This window comes from Bombina bombina, chromosome 4, assembly GCF_027579735.1.
Source record: "Bombina bombina isolate aBomBom1 chromosome 4, aBomBom1.pri, whole genome shotgun sequence".
Lineage (NCBI taxonomy): Eukaryota > Metazoa > Chordata > Amphibia > Anura > Bombinatoridae > Bombina > Bombina bombina.
The window spans coordinates 556,338,251-556,359,128 of record NC_069502.1 but is presented as its reverse complement, the minus strand read 5'-3'; the positions used below and the strand labels follow the sequence as shown (position 1 = coordinate 556,359,128).

Sequence of the window (20,878 nt, the reverse complement as noted above, 5' to 3'; positions counted from 1 at the left end):
AGTTCACAAATCCATTCAATTACTAGTGGAAATTCAACTCCTGGCCACCAGGTGGAGGCAAAGAACACCCCAGCAAAGCTTCAAGTATCCTCCCACTACCCACAATCCCCAGTCATTCTTTGTCTGTGTAACATTGTAGGCGATGTGCAAAGAAGGTGTCTGAAGAAATCAAGTTGTTAATCCTTTAATGGGTACTTTTCCCTGCAAGCAAGGATTGGGGTTATGCTGTGTCCATGTAATTCTCTTTAGTAAGAGAAATGGTGGCTTTTAGCAGTTGGAAAACAGCGAGGTGGTCTTTGCTTACTTTCCAACATTTTTGCTACCCTATATAAAAAACCAGGGTTGTTTACTCTGTTTTTTCTTTATCTAAAGGTCTATATCAGTGAGGATTCTGTCATGCCTGTTTGCTGTACCTGCCTTACAGCAGATCCACAGATAAGTGCTTTTTACCTTCTAGGTGAGAAGGATGCAGCACTTAGGAGTTCCTTGTTTTTTTTTAAAAAAAGGATACTTAAAGCACAAGGTGGATCATTATAGGAGCAAATATTCCTTTTAAAGGTTGGGGATTTATTGGGCAGCACCTTACTTTTTTTTCTCTTTTTAGAGAGTTGTTGGACCGCACCTTACTTTTGAATTTGCGATCATGTGACCATTCAGTTACTTTCTGAGTGCTGAACAGTTTGTTTCTAGCCGTTTTTTTGGAAGCTGGATTTTCAAGGAGACAGACTGCATTGTCTGGAATAAGATCGTTTTTCCTGCCTGTTGCTTCGCTGTGATGATTGCAGCTTTCTAGGATCTGCAGTTTGAACATGATTTATCTGCTGATGTGGATTGGATTCCTGGTTACCGGTTGGGCGAGTCTCTCCAGCATCGCTGGGGTGTAGAGGTGCCGGTTTTAATAATTATTTATCTATGCTTAGAATGTTATTCTTATTTTTTATAAGGGAAATAAGGGGCTATTTTATTTACTATGGAAGCCGATCCCAAGCTTTCTCTGTCATTTGATAAGTATCTTTATTGTGCAGATGCCCAGGTTATACCTCCTGTGCAATTTTGTTCTCATTGCCTTAATAAGGTTTTATTATCTAAGGATAAGGATTCCTTATCTGAGCCTTCTTTTTCTCAGGATAATGCTCAGCTTTCTGTTAACATCTCCCAGTCTTTGACAGATTCACATGCAGTGCCCTGTGGTTCCTCTCAGTCAGTCTCTGGGAGTGTTTGTTTGCCTACAGATTTTGCTGCGCAGTTAACTTCTGCAGTTTCTGCAGTCTGACTAAGTGCTTTACCTATTTCTGGTAAAAGAAAGAGGAAATCTAAGAAAATTTCTATGGGTTCTGATTCCGCCAAGACTGATTTGGTTAGTCTTTCTCAGTTATCTAGAGAGGATCATTCCTCTGCAGCTTCTGAGGGCAAAATCTCTGATTCAGATTCTGCAGTTCCTAGTACAGTAGATTCTGAGGAGGTTAATTTTAGATTTAAACTGGAGCATCTCCGTTTACTTTAGAAGGAAGTTTTAGCTACTTTGGTTGACTCTGAAACTGTTGCAGAGGCTCATGTTCCAGATCGCATGTCTGACATATCTCAGGAATGGGAGAAGCCGGATGTTCCTTTTAACCCATCTCCTGTGTTTAAAAGATGTTTCCTGTGGCTGATTCAGTGCAAGATCTGTGGCGCACTGTTCCTAGAGTAGAGGGCACAATATCTACCTTAGCCAAGATAACTACTATTCCTCTCAAGGATAGTTCCTCTTTTAGAGACCCTATGGATAAGAAACTGGAGGGTTATTTAAGAAAGATGTTTCTTATCAGGGTTTGCAGTGGCAATCAGTTGCTAGTATTGCGATAGTTGCTAGTGCAGCCTCTTATTGATGTGGCTCTTTGTCTGATCTAATTTCAGAGGAGACTACTATAGAAGAGATCCAGGATAGGATCAAGGCTCTAAAACTGGCTAATACTTTTATCTGTGATGCCAGTATGCAAGTTGTTAGGCTGGGAGCCAAGATTTCTAGTTTTGCAATACTAGTCCACAGAGCCCTTTGGTTAAAGTCTTGGTCTGCGGATGTGACTTCTATATCCAAGCTTCTGTCTCTACCTTTTAAGGGTAAGACTTTATTTGGTTCAGATCTGGCAGAGATCATTTCCATGGTTACTGGTGGAAAGGGAGTTTTTTTACCGCAGGATAAGAAGAATAGACCCAAGGGTCATCAGACTTCTAATTTTCGTTCCTTTCCAGAAAGCCGTCCGCTGAGGCTAAGTCAGCATGAAGGGGCCGCCCCCGATTCAGTTCTGGATCAAGTAGGGGGCAGGCTTTCCTTTTTTCAGCAGGCTTGGATTTGCAATGTTCCTGATCCTTGGGCTACAGGATAGGATTCAAGTCTTGTCCCCCCAGGGACAGATTCCTATTATCAAGATTATCTGTAAACCAGGTAAAGAGAGGGGCCTGCTTAAACTGTGTAAGGGATTTGTCCTCTCTGGCAATGATTATCCCAGTTCCTTTAGCAGAACAGGGTCAGAGATTTTTTTCAAATCTTTTTCTAGTTCCCAAAAAGGAGGGAACTTTTCGACCCATTCTAGACTTAAAAGTCTCTCAACAAGTTTCTCAAGGTTCCGTCCTTCAAAATGGAGACTATTCGTTCTATTCTACGTTTAGTTCAGAAGGGTCAGTTTATGACCACTATAGACCTAAAGGATTCGTATCTTCATGTGCCTACCCACAGGGAACATTTCAAATTCCTGAGGTTCGCTTTTTTGGATCAACATTTCCAATTTGTAGCCCTGCCTTTTGGCCTCGCCACTGCTCCTCAAATCTTTACGAAGGTTCTAGGGACTCTTTTGACTGTGGCCAGATCTCTAGAGATTGCGGTGGCTCCTTACCTGGATGATATCTTGGTCGAGGCACCATCTTTTCATAAAGAAAAGTTCCTTGGTGCCAAGTACCAGGGTATGTTTTCTGGGGACAATCAGACTTAATATCTATGAAGATGAAAATCTTCAGTCCTCTGTTCATCCATCAGTGGCTGTATGCATGGAAGTAATTGGTCTCATGGTTGCATCCATGGATATTATTCCATGTGCTTGCTTCCATCTGAGACCTCTACAGTTATGTATGCGCAATCAATGGAGCGAAAACCACTCGGATCTCTCTCAGAGGATAGTTTTAGACTCTCAGACAAGGATGTCTCTGTGTTGGTGGATCTCACAGGACCATTTGTCTCAGGGCACTTGTTTCCTGAGACCTTCTTGGGAGATTGTGACCACGGATGCCAGCCTGTTAGGCTGGGGATCAGTTTGGGGGTCCCTAAGAGATCAGGGACTTTGGACTCAGGAGGAGTCTGCCCTCCGTATAAATATCCTAGAATTGAGAGCAATGCTCAATGCTCTATCAGCTTGGCCTCAACTGAGTTTAGCCCGGTTTGTCAGATTTCAATCGGACAACATCAATTCGGTGGCATATATCAATCACCAAGGAGGAGATCTGAGCTATGAAGGAGGTGACTTGCATTCTTCAGTGAGCACAGTCTCACAATTGTCACCTCTCACCATTTGCCATTTATATCCCAGGGGAGGACAACTGGGAGGCAGACGTTTCATCCAGGGGAATGGGCTCTCCATCCGGAAGTTTTGTCGATGTTAACGCTCAAGTGGGGAGTTCTGGAGCTGGATCTGATGGCATCTCATCTAAACGCCAAGCTTCCAAGATATGGAGCCACCAATCAGCAAGCGTTGTCCAGTGTGTTGAACCAAAAAATGGGCCGGCTCCTAAGCTTTCATTTCTGCTTTTTAAAAAAAAGATTATGTGCACAATTTCTGATGCACCAGCTTCTCCTGAACATGTGCAAGAATTTACAATATATATACATATATGAAATTTGTGATTAGCTGTTGGTTGTCACATGATAATGGGAAATTAAGATTGAATTTGTCAGAAAAAATCTATTACTCTTGAAATTCAGATTAAGGGGTTTTGCATTGTATTTTTTATGATGCATTTGCTGGTTATGCAATTCTGTTGTATTTAATGAACCTTTAAAGAGACACTGAACTCAATTTTTTTTCTTTCATGATTCAGATAGAGCATGCAATTTTAAAAAATCTTTCTAATTTACTCCTTTCATCAATTTTTCTTCGTTCTCTTGCTATCTTTATTTGAAAAAGAAGGCATCTAAGCTAAGGAGCCAGACAATTGTTGGTTCAGGACCCTGGACAACACTTGTTTATTGGTGGGTGAATTTATCCACCAATCAGAAAGAACCCTGGTTGTTCACCAAAAATGGTCCGGCATCTAAACTTACATTCTTGCTTTTAAAAAAAAAAAAATATACAAGGAATGAAGAAAATTTGATAATAGGAGTAAATTAGAAATTGCATGCTCTATCTGAATCACAAAAGAAAAAATTTGGGTCCTTTAAATGGACACTAAACCCAAATTTTTTCTTTAATGATTCAGATAAAGCATTCCATTTTTTAGCAACTTTCTAATGTACTCCTATTATCAATTTTTCTTTGTTCTCTTGCAATCTTTATTTAAAAAGCAGGAATGCGATGCATAGGAGCCGGCCCATTTTTGGTTGAGAACCTGGGTTATGCTTGCTTATTGGTGGGTAATTGTAAGCCTCTAATAAGCAAGTGGTATACATGGTTCTGAACCTAAAATTGGCTGGATGCTAAGATTTACATTCCTGCTTTTAAAATAAAGATAGCAAGAGAACGAAGAAAAATTAATAATAGGAGCAAATTAGAAAGTTGCTTAAAATGCCATGCTCTATCTGAATCATGAAAGAAAAAAAAAATTGGGTACAGTGTCCCTTTAAGTACAGTGTACTCTTATCTACTGCTTACCTGAGTATACTGTCCCTCTAAGTATTTTTGACAAGTTTACAAAATGAACCCATACACAGCAATGGATTAAGTCTTTGAGATTATAACTCTTAAAATCTTTAAAACAAATTTATGGTGGAAAACAGAATTTATGCTTACCTGATAAATTACTTTCTCCAACGGTGTGTCCGGTCCACGGCGTCATCCTTACTTGTGGGATATTCTCTTCCCCAACAGGAAATGGCAAAGAGTCCCAGCAAAGCTGGTCACATGATCCCTCCTAGGCTCCGCCCACCCCAGTCATTCGACCGACGGACAGGAGGAAATATATATAGGAGAAACCATATGATACCGTGGTGACTGTAGTTAGAGAAAATAATTCATCAGACCTGATTAAAAAACCAGGGCGGGCCGTGGACCGGACACACCGTTGGAGAAAGTAATTTATCAGGTAAGCATAAATTCTGTTTTCTCCAACATTGGTGTGTCCGGTCCACGGCGTCATCCTTACTTGTGGGAACCAATACCAAAGCTTTAGGACACGGATGAAGGAGGGAGCAAATCAGGTCACCTAAATGGAAGGCACCACGGCTTGCAAAACCTTTCTCCCAAAAATAGCCTCCGAAGAAGCAAAAGTATCAAATTTGTAAAATTTGGCAAAAGTGTGCAGTGAAGACCAAGTCGCTGCCTTACATATCTGGTCAACAGAAGCCTCGTTCTTGAAGGCCCATGTGGAAGCCACAGCCCTAGTGGAGTGAGCTGTGATTCTTTCAGGAGGCTGCCGTCCGGCAGTCTCATAAGCCAATCGGATAATGCTTTTAAGCCAAAAGGAAAGAGAGGTAGAAGTCGCTTTTTGACCTCTCCTTTTACCAGAATAAACAACAAACAAGGAAGATGTTTGTCTGAAATCTTTAGTAGCCTCTAAATAGAATTTTAGAGCACGGACTACGTCCAAATTGTGTAACAAACGTTCCTTCTTTGAAACTGGATTCGGACACAAAGAAGGTACAACTATCTCCTGGTCAATATTTTTGTTGGAAACAACTTTCGGAAGAAAACCAGGCTTAGTACGCAAAACCACCTTATCTGCATGGAACACCAGATAGGGCGGAGAACACTGCAGAGCAGATAACTCTGAAACTCTTCTAGCAGAAGAAATTGCAACCAAAAACAAAACTTTCCAAGATAATAACTTAATATCTACGGAATGTAAGGGTTGAAACGGAACCCCTTGAAGAACTGAAAGAACTAGATTTAGACTCCAGGGAGGAGTCAAAGGTCTGTAAACAGGCTTGATCCTAACCAGAGCCTGAACAAATGCTTGAACATCTGGCACAGCTGCCAGTCTTTTGTGAAGTAAAACAGATAAAGCAGAGATCTGTCCCTTCAGAGAACTTGCAGATAATCCTTTCTCCAAACCTTCTTGTAGAAAGGATAGAATCTTAGGAATTTTTATCTTGTTCCATGGGAATCCTTTAGATTCACACCAACAGATATATTTTTTCCATATTTTATGGTAAATTTTTCTAGTTACAGGCTTTCTAGCCTGAATCAGAGTATCTATTACAGAATCTGAAAACCCACGCTTTGATAAAATCAAGCGTTCAATCTCAATGGACCCTGAACAAGAAGGTCCTGTCTCAAAGGTAGCTTCCATGGTGGAGCCGATGACATATTCACCAGGTCTGCATACCAAGTCCTGCGTGGCCACGCAGGAGCTATCAAGATCACCGAGGCCCTCTCCTGATTGATCCTGGCTACCAGCCTGGGGATGAGAGGAAACGGTGGGAATACATAAGCTAGGTTGAAGGTCCAAAGTGCTACTAGTGCATCTACTAGAGTCGCCTTGGGATCCCTGGATCTGGACCCGTAGCAAGGAACCTTGAAGTTCTGACGAGACGCCATCAGATCCATGTCTGGAATGCCCCATAATTGAGTTATTTGGGCAAAGATTTCCGGATGGAGTTCCCACTCCCCCGGATGGAATGTCTGACGACTCAGAAAATCCGCTTCCCAATTTTCCACCCCTGGGATGTGGATCGCAGACAAGTGGCAGGAGTGATCCTCCGCCCATTGAATTATCTTGGTCACTTCTTTCATCGCCAGGGAAGTCCTTGTTCCCCCCTGATGATTGATATATGCAACGGTCGTCATGTTGTCTGACTGAAACCTTATGAATTTGGCCTTTGCTAGTTGAGGCCAAGCTCTGAGAGCATTGAATATCGCTCTCAGTTCCAGAATGTTTATCGGGAGAAGAGACTCTTCCCGAGACCATAGACCCTGAGCTTTCAGGGATTCCCAGACCGCGCCCCAGCCCACTAGGCTGGTGTCGGTCGTGACAATGACCCACTCTGGTCTGTGGAAGCTCATTCCCTGTGAAAGATTGTCCAGGGTCAGCCACCAACGGAGTGAATCTCTGGTCTTTTGATCTACTTGAATCGTCGGAGACAAGTCTGTATAATCCCCATTCCACTGTCTGAGCATGCACAGTTGTAATGGTCTTAGATGAATTCGTGCAAAAGGAACTATGTCCATTGTTGCAACCATCAATCCTATTACTTCCATGCACTGCGCTATGGAAGGACGAGGAACAGAATGAAGTACTTGACAATAGCTTAGAAGTTTTGATTTTCTGACCTCTGTCAGAAAAATCCTCATTTCTAAGGAATCTATTATTGTTCCCAAGAAGGGAACTCTTGTTGACGGGGACAGAGAACTTTTTTCTTTGTTCACCTTCCATCCGTGAGATCTGAGAAAGGCTAGGACGATGTCCGTATGAGCCTTTGCTTTTGACATGGACGACGCTTGAATCAGGATGTCGTCCAAGTAAGGTACTACTGCAATACCCCTTGGTCTTAGAACCGCTAGAAGGGACCCTAGTACCTTTGTGAAAATCCTTGGAGCAGTGGCTAATCCGAATGGAAGTGCCACAAACTGGTAATGCTTGTCCAGAAAAGCGAACCTTAGGAACTGATGATGTTCCTTGTGGATAGGAATATCTAGGTACGCATCCTTTAAATCCACGGAAGTCATAAATTGATTTTCCTGGATAGTAGGTAGGATCGTTCGAATAGTCTCCATTTTGAACGATGGTACCCTGAGAAATTTGTTTAGGATCTTTAGATCCAAAATTGGTCTGAATGTTCCCTCTTTTTTGGGAACTATGAACAGATTGGAATAAAATCCCATTCCTTGTTCTCTTATTGGAACAGGATGTATCACTCCCATCTTTAACAGGTCTTCTACACAATGTAAGAATGCCTGTCTCTTTATTTGGTTTGAAGATAATTGAGACCTGTGGAACCTTCCCCTTGGGGGTAGTTCCTTGAATTCCAGAAGATAACCTTGAGAAACTATTTCTAGCGCCCAAGGATCCTGAACATCTCTTGCCCAAGCCTGAGCAAAGAGAGAAAGTCTGCCCCCCACTAGATCCGGTCCCGGATCGGGGGGGTATCCCTTCATGCTGTTTTGGTAGCAGTGGTAGGCTTCTTGGCCTGCTTACCCTTGTTCCAGCCTTGCATTGGTTTCCAGGCTGGTTTGGGTTGTGAAGTATTACCCTCTTGCTTAGAGGATACAGAATTAGAGACTGGTCCGTTTCTGCGAAAGGGACGAAAATTAGGCTTATTTTTAGCCTTAAAAGACCTATCCTGTGGGAGGGCGTGGCCCTTTCCCCCAGTGATGTCTGATATAATCTCTTTCAAATCAGGTCCAAATAATGTTTTACCTTTGAAAGGAATGTTAAGCAATTTTGTCTTGGAAGACACATCCGCTGACCAAGACTTTAGCCAAAGCGCTCTGCGCGCTACGATAGCAAACCCTGAATTTTTCGCCGCTAATCTAGCTAATTGCAAAGCGGCATCTAAAACAAAAGAGTTAGCCAATTTAAGTGCTTGAACTCTGTCCATAACCTCCTCATACGAAGATACTTTACTGAGCGATTTTTCTAGTTCCTCGAACCAGAAACACGCTGCCGTAGTGACAGGAACAATGCATGAAATTGGTTGTAGAAGGTAACCTTGCTGTACAAAAATCTTTTTAAGCAAACCCTCTAATTTCTTATCCATAGGATCTTTGAAAGCACAACTATCTTCGATAGGAATAGTAGTGCGTTTGTTTAGAGTAGAAACCGCCCCCTCGACCTTGGGGACTGTCTGCCATAAGTCCTATCTGGAGTCGACTATAGGAAATAATTTCTTAAATACAGGGGGGGGAACAAAAGGTATGCCGGGCCTTTCCCACTCTTTATTTACTATGTCCGCCACCTGCTTGGGTATAGGAAAAGCGTCGGGGGGCACCGGAACCTCTAGGAACTTGTCCATCTTACATAATTTCTCTGGAATGACCAAATTGTCACAATCATCCAGAGTAGATAACACCTCCTTAAGCAGTGCACGGAGATGTTCTAATTTAAATTTAAATGTCACAACATCAGGTTCAGCTTGATGAGAAATTTTTCCTGAATCTGAAATTTCTCCATCAGACAAAACATCCCTCATGGCCCCTTGAGATTGGTGTGAGGGTATGTCAGAACAGTTATCATCAGCGTCCTCTTGCTCTTCAGTGTTTAAAACAGAGCAATCGCACTTTCTCTGATAAGTAGGCATTTTGGATAAAAGATTTGCTATGGAGTTATCCATTACAGCCGTTAATTGTTGCATGGTAATAAGTATTGGCGCACTAGATGTACTAGGGGCCTCCTGTGTGGGCATAACTGGTGTAGACACAGTAGGGGATGATGTAGTATCATGTTTACTCCCCTCATTTGAGGAATCATCTTGGGCAATATCATTATCTGTGGCATTACTGTCCTTACTTTGTTTAGACACTATGGCACAATTATCACATAAATTTAAATGGGGAGACACATTGGCTTTCATACATATAGAACATAGCTTATCTGATGGTACAGACATGTTAAACAGGCTTAAACTTGTCAACAAAACACAAAAAACGTTTTAAAATAAAACCGTTACTGTCACTTTAAATTTCAAACTGAAAACACTTTATTACTGAATATGTGAAAAAGTATGAAGGAATTGTTCAAAATTCACCAAAATTTCACCACAGTGTCTTAAAGCATTAAAAGTATTGCACACCAAATTTCAGAGCTTTAACCCTTAAATTAACGGAACCGGAGCCGTTTTTACATTTAACCCCTATACAGTCCCAGCTATATGCTTTGCTGAGACCCAACCAAGCCCAGAGGGGAATACGATACCAAATGACGCCTTCTATAAGCTTTTTCAGTGATTCTTAGCTCCTGACACATGCATCTGCATGCCTTGCTCTCCAAAAACAACTGCGCATTAATGGCGCGAAAATGAGGCTCTGTCTATAACTAGAAAGGCCCCCATCTGAAAAAGGTGTCCAACACAGTGCTTGCCGTTTTTCTAAACGTTCCCCAAGATTATAATACCAATTATTAGTTAGAATCTGCATAATATGCCTAGTAAAGCAATCGTTTTAGCCCAGAAAAATGTCTACCAGTTTTTAAGCCCTTTTTGAAGCCCTTTATTCTTTTATGTTTAACTAAGAAAATGGCTTACCGGTCCCCATGAGGGGAAATGACAGCCTTCCAGCATTACATGGTCTTGTTAGAAATATGGCTAGTCATACCTTAAGCAGAAAAGTCTGCTAACTGTTTCCCCCAACTGAAGTTACTTCATCTCAACAGTCCTGTGTGGAAACAGCAATCGATTTTAGTTACTGTCTGCTAAAATCATCTTCCTCTTACAAACAGAAATCTTCATCCTTTTCTGTTTCAGAGTAAATAGTACATACCAGCACTATTTTAAAATAACAAACACTTGATAGAAGAATAAAACTACATTTAAACACCAAAAAACTCTTAACCATCTCCGTGGAGATGTTGCCTGTGCAACGGCAAAGAGAATGACTGGGGTGGGCGGAGCCTAGGAGGGATCATGTGACCAGCTTTGCTGGGACTCTTTGCCATTTCCTGTTGGGGAAGAGAATATCCCACAAGTAAGGATGACGCCGTGGACCGGACACACCAATGTTGGAGAAAAAGCCAAGTAGCAAACAATCATTAAACCTTTGGATGCTCTTGACGACCACATCTTTATGGCATTAATACACACAAGAAGATTAATACACACGTATTGTCACCCCTATTTACTGCAGAGGGAGGAGACTGCAATCTCCTTTCCCATAGTTGTTTCCCCTGTGAGTTCCCCAATGGCACATGTGGTGATGTTACAAGGGGGTGGGAACTACCTGCTAGTTCATGAAGTTATGGAGACTGAGCCAGGGGGCAGGCTTTGCAAGCCCGTATCTCAGCTTATAGGCATCTTACAGGTACAATTAAAAGAGGGGAGTCTGCTCTTTCAATGAGGGGTCACTTGCCTATGTAAGTTACAGATTATTACTGTAAAAATACATTTTGTCTGCATATTTATTATGTACGTCATAGAAAATTACACAAAAAAGTAATTTTTTATATGTTAGTATTTTCCTATATTATGAAATTTCTGCAAAGTAAATTTATTTTCTAAAAATGCAGAAAACAACAAGGTATAATTTGTGTGGATACCTGTAAGGGATTGAAAACGTTTCATGAGTTCATGCACAAATAATTAATCAAACAGTTACATATATATGTAGGGAAAAAAGCAAAATAGTCTGGAACTGTGAATAAAACGTCCAACTTCAATGGTCCAATTAAAAAAGCATGAACAATAATCAGAATTAAACGTCTGACATGTTTCGGCCAGATGGCCTTACTCATAGACTGAGGTTCAATTTGATTATCACCTTATTTAAGAACAATACTGATATGCTATTGGTCACTACTAATTAAATGAAATGCATTGCATCTGAAATGGGGCTTGATTTAAAGCACTAGCTGATATACAGAAGTTAGAGAATCACAATGGTTAATAACATTTGTGTTAAACGAATGGAAATAACAAAAAAGAATGATTTAATGTAAACACATAGTTAAAAGAAACAGATTCAACTGAATGTTGGTAAGAGAGCAGAAAGCACAATTTGAAAGTACAAAAATACAAAAATATACAAGGCACCTTTGCAACTAGCATAATAAACACATAGGTAGATACAGCTACGCAAATACTAATATTGTCAACTTGATGAAAGCACATATATTGTCTAAACGTAGTACAGGTGGCCCTCGTTTTACAACGGTTCAATTTACACCGTTTCAGAATAATAACCTTTTATTCCAGTCATGTGACTGCTATTGAAAAGCATTGAGAAGCAGTGCATTTATTAAAATAGCCAATAAGTGGAGCTGCCCACTTGTGTTGCAGCAAAGTCAAGCAAGGTGAAATTAATTAGTTTAACCAGACCTGAGCTATTGAGCAGATTTCAAAGGAACAGATTGGCATGCATAGAAAGAACTGTTGCTGTTTAGCAAATATTTTTGTTCATTTAACTTAGTTTAATTATATATTCTGTGTTGTGTGATTATTTTATTAGGTTTATAATGCTGCCTAGCATTTAAAGTCTTCATTTCAAAGCTTTTAAAATAATGTATTAGGTGTTACTTATGACAATTTTGAGAGGGGCCTGGAACATAACTCCCTCACTTCCCATTGACGTACATTATAAACTGGGTTTCAATTTACAACGATTTCGATTTACAACCATTCCTTCTGGCACCTAACCCCAGCGTAAACTGAGGGCTACCTGTATATACATTAGAATTTTAAAATATACTACCAATATGAGAATTTTGTGTATATCACCAAAAATATAAATGTGTAACACCAGTTTAATATATGGAAAAATATGCAAAAATGCAAGACTGCTGTAGCTAGTACCAGTAGACTAAATTGGGCTACATGTAGTGTTGACTTCTGTAGTCTCAGTATAAGCTCCTCTGCAGTTGCATGCAAAACATTATTTGGATTTATATAAATTGAATGAGGATATAGTGAAAATATAAAACCTCATAGACAACAATAGACAATATAAATGACAAGAATATGACTTAAAGGGACAAGTGGATGCTAGGTTCCCAATAGAGGATACATACTGCGCATAAAAAATATATATATATATATCATGTCTTTCAAATCATAACCTTAGTCAGTGTGTGCAATAGTTACATTTACTATAAAGATACAAAGGGCCCACCCACATATTTCCAATATCATTGTAATATTTAAGTACTAGATGTAAGTTTTACGCTATCTGAATCAAAATTGATATTGACTACTAAGTGAGAATGTAACAATATACTTAAATTGAATTGTACACTTTCAAAATTTGAGTTATTCCCAAAAATTAACCAAGTCATAGATAGAGTTATATCCTTTCGGTATTCGTGATTCAAGTGTAAAAATCCAATAAGCTTCTTGCTTTAATACCGCTTTGTTCATATCCCCACCTCTAGGAGGTAGTTTGACCTGTTCTATTACCTTCCATTTGAAAGTTGTGTTTGAGCTGTTATGAGCCTGGATAAAATGCTTTGCCATTTCAGAGCATGGGTCTGATCTTTTAATATCGGATAAATGTTGTCTGATTCTCTCTCTTACTTCTCTTGAAGTGCAGCCTATGTATTGTTTCTTGGTGCATGTGCACCAGATCAAATATATAACATTTTTAGATCTGCAATTCACGCAGCAATTGACTTTGTATTTTTTATTAGTAACTGCAGAATCGAAAGTGTCACCTTTATGGATGAATGTGCATGGAATACATGCACTGTAACCACATTTGAACATCCCTTTGGAGTCCAACCAGGTACTTGAATTTGATCTAGTTGTTAATTCACTGGGAGATATTTGATTTCCTATAGTGAAGCCTCTTCTGTACGAAAATTTACAACCATTCTCAGTCGTTTTGACTAGACTTTCATCAGCATGAAGCATCGGCAAATGTTTGCAAATAATTCTGCATATATCATGATAGTCTGATGAATATTGGGTGACGAATGTCACCTGATCTTTATATGGATTAGAAAATTTCCTTTTATCTAGCAAAAGTGTTTTCCTTTTATCTAGCAAAAGTGTTTGTCTGTCTATATCTTGTACCTCCGATTTGGCTTTAGATATTGCTGTATCTTTGTAGCCTCTTTGTATTAACCTGGCTTCTAGTTCCTCACTTTGTAAAAGAATATCTGAATTTTCAGAACAATTTCTTTTGGTCCTGATGAGTTGACCTTTGGCAATTGAATAAGGTACTTTTAGCGGATGATTGATTTTACCGTGAAGTACAGTGTTACCAGATACAGGCTTTCTGTAAATGGTTGCTTTGATTGTACTACTACCTAATGTACTACTCAATTTTAAATCCAGAAAATTAATACAAGATTTATTGGTCTCAAAGTTGAACTTAAGGTCCCAATCATTCACATTAAGATAATCCACAAATTCCTTAATAAGGGAGGATATATATTTATTTACCCAAAGAAGAAAGTTTAGAACAGTAGTGATAGGCCCGAACGTAACAGGAACCTTCCACTAATGGTCTAAAAGTATACCATTACCTGGCACAATACCTTTAAAGTCATATCATATAAGGTCAATAGATAACCACTAACAAATGCTTATAAACAGGATATAGAATCAAAATGGTAGTGAAAATACACCATATAAAATAATATAATTAGTGTACAACAATATTTTATTGCTCTAAATAAGCCACCAAGCAGTACAAATAACACTTTTCCACTGCTGATGAATACAGTGTAATGTTGCTGAAAGGGTTCCCTTTATAAGGAGAGTTATTATGGGAGCTCCCTAAAATAGTTGATAAAACTTCTCAACAAGTGTCCCAATTGATGACACCACAAAAGGAGTATCCCAATATGTAATGTATGTCTCAACTTTAACAGGATTCCTATATAGTCTGTAATAATCGCTGAGACCCAGGTTAGTCGGCAAGCAGTTGAAGCGGTTAATAGCAGTCTCCCCCATTAAGAGAAAAGATACTGTCAGTCTCAAGCATAAGCTAGAATACAGGCAGAGCAGGTTTCACAAGCATATATTTCTCACCCAAATGTTTCCAGGGCTTGTATTCCATGTCGCTGGAAAAGATCTTCAATATGCTACTCACCAAACCCTCCTGTAGATATCTCGTCTAGCTCCGGTGACTGGGAGGCCGGTTGCTAAGTGCTGAAAATGCTTACCAAAAGAATACCATTCGAAATGGTACTGCTGCTCAAACTGGGCCAGGTCGAATCACCTGAATCCTTCTTTCAGTCCATTTCTGGAGATCCTCAGTGAATTAAGGCATCCGTAGTGGAAAATTTGTAGTTGCCTTGCTACGCACGTTTCACCCCTAAAGGCATGGGGCTTCTTCCGGCTGTATCTGATTACGTCACAACCAGTTGACGCTTTTTGTAGATCGTGATACTCCGCCTCCATTTGCCGAGTGAAATAAAAATTCATATATTAATAAAAGAAACACTATGTTTCAAAAGAAAAATACAGTTAAACGCTTAGTGGCTACAAGTGGCTTTTTAACATAATAAATTGAATCAACCTTTGTAATAAAATATATTGTGTTAGCACTGTGAAATGCCAGCTGAATTAACTCTTGTTTTTTATATATAGAAACAGATTGCTGAAGGGATTAAACTCATCATTTGAGTTACACTTTGAAGAGTAAACTTAAATCAACATTTGCAGTTATTCAGATAATGTCAGAACTCTGAGATGTTAGAAAATATATTTCATTTTTTATTTTTTATTTTAAAGAAACAGATCTAAATGGGAATTTAACTAATCCTTCCATCTTGCATTAGATTTTAGGCTAGTTTCCTAGAAAAGGAGCAAAATTTATCTCCTCATTCATCCCATTAGGTTTTAAGGAACATAGATTAAATATCCATTTGCATTCCTTTTTTAGCAGTAGATTGTCCAAATTACCACCTCTTTCATTTAGCTGGACCCTTTCTAGGCCCCTAAATTTTAAGCTTTCTTCGTCACTATTATGATGAAAGAAAACAATGTCTTGCTACACTACTTGTTTTAATAAGTTTATTTTTTTATATCTCTCTTATGTTCCTTTATTCTCTCTTTCAGTTCGCGGTAGGTTTTTCCAAGATAATATCTGGGGCAATTACACTGAATCATGTATATTACCCTTTCTGTTTTACATGTAATATGTCCTCTAATTTTATGAGTTTTACCTTCAGTATCACAAAATATATTTCCCCTCAGTAGATTGTCACAGACAGAATATTTTGTACACCTAAAGTTACCATCTCTGTTTTTATATTTTTTTGAGCCAACTTTGATTTCCTGGATCTGTAAATAAGCTACTTACCAATCTATCCTTTAAGTTAGGGGCTCTCCTAGCTGTAAGGCTTGGTTTAACCCCTACCATTTGTTCTATAGATTTATCAAGAGTCAAAACATGCCAGTGTTTTCTCAGAATAATAGCCAAAGTCCCCCATTGTTCATTAAATGTACTTATGAATCTGGTAATATTATCACCCTTATCGATTCTAGGATTGTAAAGGAGTCCCTCCCTATTGCTATCTCTAGCTTTGCAGAAGGCTTGCTTAAGTGTTTTAGGGGGGGATCCTCTATCTTTAAATCTGGATTCAAGAGCTTTAGCCTCCATTTTAAAACTATCCATGTTTGTGCAATTCCTTTGGTGCCTTAAATATTGTCCCTGGGGAATGTTTTTTAGTAAGTGTGGTAAGTGGTGGCTATCTGCATGCAATAATGTATTAGCTGCTGTACTCTTCCCAAATGTCTCAGTAATGATGTCAGTGCCATCTATTTTAATTTTTAGATCCAAAAATGCTACATCACTTTTACTCCAAGAAAAGGTAAATTTAAGATTAGAGGTGTTATTGTTTAATCTGTCCATAAAGTTATGTAGTTTCTCTACCGTTCCCTCCCAGAACATCACAATATCATCAATGAATCTAAGCCATAAACTAATATGGCTTAGATCAAGGTTAGAAGCATCAAGGACCACGTCCCTTTCCCAGGCTCCCAGGTACAGACACGCATATGTTGGGGCACAACAAGTGCCCATTGCTGTGCCCAAAATTTGTTCATAATACTTATGTTGAAATACAAAGAAATTATGAGTCAGAATGAACCTCAGTAAGTCCAGAACAAAATCAGTGTGTTTTTTATATTTTATACACCTTTCATCAAGGAATCTCTTTATCTGTTTTATGCCATTCTCATGCGGGATTGAAGAGTATAGCTGTTCAACGTCAATGGTCACCAGATAGTTTCATTTCTAACACAAGTCCTATTTAATTTTTTGAGAACATCAAGGGTATCCTGAATATATGAGGGCAAGGACCTTAAGAAGGGGCGTAAACAATAATCCACATAGACTGAAATATTTTCAGTTAGAGAATTTATCCCAGCAATTATTGGTCTTCCTGGTACAGGGACTACCTTTTTGTGTATTTTTGGGATAGTGTAAAATGTGGGTATGATGGGAATTTTTTTATTTAAATAGTCAAATTCTTTCTTGTTTATTAGGCCCTCATCACGACCATTTTTCAAAATTTCTACAAGTTGTACTTTATATTCTTCTATTGGATTATACTTCAAACACTTATAATGGATTTTGTCCCCAAGTTGCTTCTTACATTCCTTAATATAATCTTTAGTATTTAAAATTACTACATTGCCCCCTTTATCCGATGGCTTGATGACTATTGATGTATCATTTTTTTAGATCTTTTATAACTTTTCTCTCCTCATTTGATAAATTACCATTAGTTCTATTGATTTTCATTTTGGATATATCTTTCTCCACCAGTTTCACAAAATTATGAACTGATGGTACCATTGATAATGCTGGCATAAATTCAGATTTCTTTGCCAAATTACTGAAACCTATTTGTTCAGATTGATCCTCATTTTGTTCTGTTAACTTTCGGTCCAATTCTGCAATAACAATCTGTCCTGCATGTCTAAAGTGGTTGCCTGTACTTTGTCCTGGTGTATTTTCCTTAATACTATTTTTCTTGCAAAGAGATGAACATCCTTCACTGTACTGAATCTGTCACAGGTATTAGAAGGTGCAAACGTTAACCCTTTTTCCAATACTTTAATTTGAATATCTGATATTGTCTTTTGTGACAGGTTCAGTACCTTGATATCTGATGTCTCTTCTAGCTCTTTTCTTTTCTCTGATTCCTTAAGGAATATCTGTTTTTGTCTTGAACCTCTTTGCTTCCCCCCTCTGCGTATTCTTTTTGTGGGACTACTTTCTCTAAAAAATTACCTCTCCTATTTCTTCTATAGTTCTTCCTTTTGTTACCTTTTTCTGAAATTTCATAGTCTGTACTACTTGAATATATTTGGGTATAGTCATAAACTTTATTCTCCTGGTAGTCATTCCAATCACGTTGATATTTACATTTTTTTCTAAACTTAATTGCATCTTGAATTTTTCTAACCTCTAGTTTAGCTACCCCCATTAATTTAGAATATTGTTCCTCATCGTTCCATTTATCTAATTTAGTATTTAGAATTACTATTTCTTCCTGAATATTTGTTAGTCTTAAGTCATTCTCCTCTCTCATTAGTTTCATTCAGCCCAGGGAGCAATCACTGGCAAAATTCTCCCATTTTTTTGAAAATCAACTATAAGTGGATCATTAAGGTTATTACCTGTTTTTTTTCTGATTCTTAAACCTCTTGGAATCATTTTTTCTTCAATATATTTATCCAGACTGGTCATTTCCCACTTGAGTTTTTGTTCTTTCAGAACTTTAGTCTTATAATCTTTAAAGACTTTCAAAATATTATTCGAATCACCAGTAGTAGTTCCATCAGTTGTATTACCTTGTGATACCGATACTGATATCAAAATCCCATTATATTGGAAAAACCTACCGCAAACTGAAAGAGTGAATAAAGGAACACAAGAGAGATATAAAAAATAAACTTATCAAAACAAGTAGTGTAGCAAGACATTTTTTCTTTCATCATAATAGTGATGAAGAAAGCTTAAAATTTAGGGGCCTAGAAAGGGTCCAGCTAAATGAAAGAGGTTGTAATTTGGACAATCTACTACTAAAAAAGGAATGCAAATGGATATTTAATCTATGTTCCTTAAAACCAAATGGGATGAATGAGGAGATAAATTTTGCTCCTTTTCTAGGAAACTAGCCTAAAATCTAATGCAAGATGGAAGGATTAGTTAAATTCCCATTTAGATCTGTTTCTTTAAAATAAAAAAACAAAATTTATGCTTACCTGATAAATTTATATCTCTTGTGGTGTATCCAGTCCACGGATTCATCCATTACTTGTGGGATATTCTCCTTCCCAACAGGAAGCTGCAAGAGAATTACCCACAGCAGAGCTGTCTATATAGCCCCTCCCCTAACTGCCACCCCCAGTCATTCGACCGAAGACAAGCAAGAGAAAGGAGAAACTATAGGGTGCAGTGGTGACTAGTTTAAAAAATAAATAACACCTGCCTTAAAATGACAGGGCGGGCTGTGGACTGGATACACCACAAGAGAAATAAATTTATCAGGTAAGCATAAATTTTGTTTTCTCTTGTAAGGTGTATCCAGTCCACGGATTCATCCATTACTTGTGGGATACCAATACCAAAGCTATAGGACATGGATGAAGGGAGGGGCAAGGCAGGCGCTTAAACGGAGGGCACCACTGCCTGTAAGACCTTTCTCCCAAAAACAGCCTCTGAAGAAGCAAAAGTATCAAATTTGTAGAATTTGGAAAGGTATGAAGCGAAGACCAAGTCGCCGCCTTACAAATCTGTTCAACATAAGCCTCATTTTTAAAAGCCCATGTGGAAGCTACTGATCTAGTGGAATGAGCTGTAATTCTCTCAGGAGGCTGCTGGCCAGCAGTCTCGTAAGCAAAGTGGATTATGCTTCTTAACCAAAAAGAAAGAGAAGTTGCCGAAGCCTTTTGGCCTCTCCTCTGTCCAGAGTAAACCACAAACAAAGCAGATGTTTGACGAAAATCTTTAGTGGCTTGTAAATAGAATTTTAAAGCACGGACCACATCAAGATTGTGTAATAGACATTCCTTCTTTGAAGAAGGATTAGGACATAGTGAAGAAACAACAATCTCCTGATTGATATTCTTATTAAATACCACCTTAGGAAGAAAGCCAGGTTTGGTACGCAACACTACCTTATCAGCATGGAAAATGAGATAAGGAGAATCACATTGTAAAGCCGATAACTCTGAAACTCGTCGAGCCAAGGAGATAGCTACCAAAAACAGAACTTTCCAAGACAACAGCTTGATATCTATGGAATGCAAAGGTTCAAACGGAACCCCTTGAAGAACTTTAAGAACTAAACTTAGACTCCATGGTGGAGCCACAGGTTTAAACACAGGCTTGATTCGAACTAAAGCCTGACAAAATGCCTGAACATCTGGAGTATTAGCCAGACGCTTGTGCAAAAGACTAGACAGAGCAGAAATCTGTCCCTTTAAGGAACTAGCCGACAATCCCTTCTCCAACCCTTCTTGGAGAAAAAAAAATATTCTAGGAATCCTGACCTTACTCCATGAGTAACCCTTGGATTCACACCAATGAAGATATTTACACCATATCTTATGATATCTTATGATTTTCCTGGTAACCGGCTTTCGAGCCTGAATTAAGGTATCAATGACCGATTCAGAGAAACCACGCTTTGATAAAATCAAGCGTTCAATCTCCAAGCAGTCAGACGCAGAGAAATTAGGTTTGGATGGTTGAAAAGACCCTGAAGTAGAAGGTCCTTCCTCAGTGGCAGGGTCCATGGTGGACAGGATGACATGTCCACCAGGTCTGCATACCAAGTCCTGCGTGGCCACGCAGGTGCTATCAAAATCACTGAAGCTCTCTCCTGCTTGATCTTGGCAATCAGACGAGGGAGCAGAGGAAATGGTGGAAACACATAAGCCAGGTTGAAGGACCAAGGCGCTGCTAGAGCATCTATCAGCATTGCCTTGGGGTCCCTGGACCTGGTCCCGTAACAAGGAAGCTTGGTGTTCTGGCGAGACGCCATGAGATCCAGTTCTGGTTTGCCCCAAAGTTGAATCAACTGAGCAAATATCTCTGGATGGAGTTCCCATTCTCCCGGATGAAAAGTCTGCTGACTTAGAAAATCC

At 39.0% G+C, this 20,878-nt stretch overlaps 1 protein-coding gene across 7 annotated transcripts in view; it reads right to left on the bottom strand.

The window, feature by feature from the left end:
• The window catches only part of HTR1E (5-hydroxytryptamine receptor 1E), a 543,697-nt gene that overhangs the window by 469,851 nt on the left and 52,968 nt on the right, over positions 1–20,878 (bottom strand). The window contains exon 1 of one of the 7 annotated variants that reach the window (XM_053710507.1): positions 14,935–15,037. The exons of the other annotated variants lie outside the window; for them this stretch is intronic. The gene's annotated coding sequence lies outside the window, so the exon portion shown is untranslated. Of the gene's footprint in view, positions 1–14,934; positions 15,038–20,878 lie in introns of those variants that run through there. 7 annotated transcript variants of the gene reach the window in all.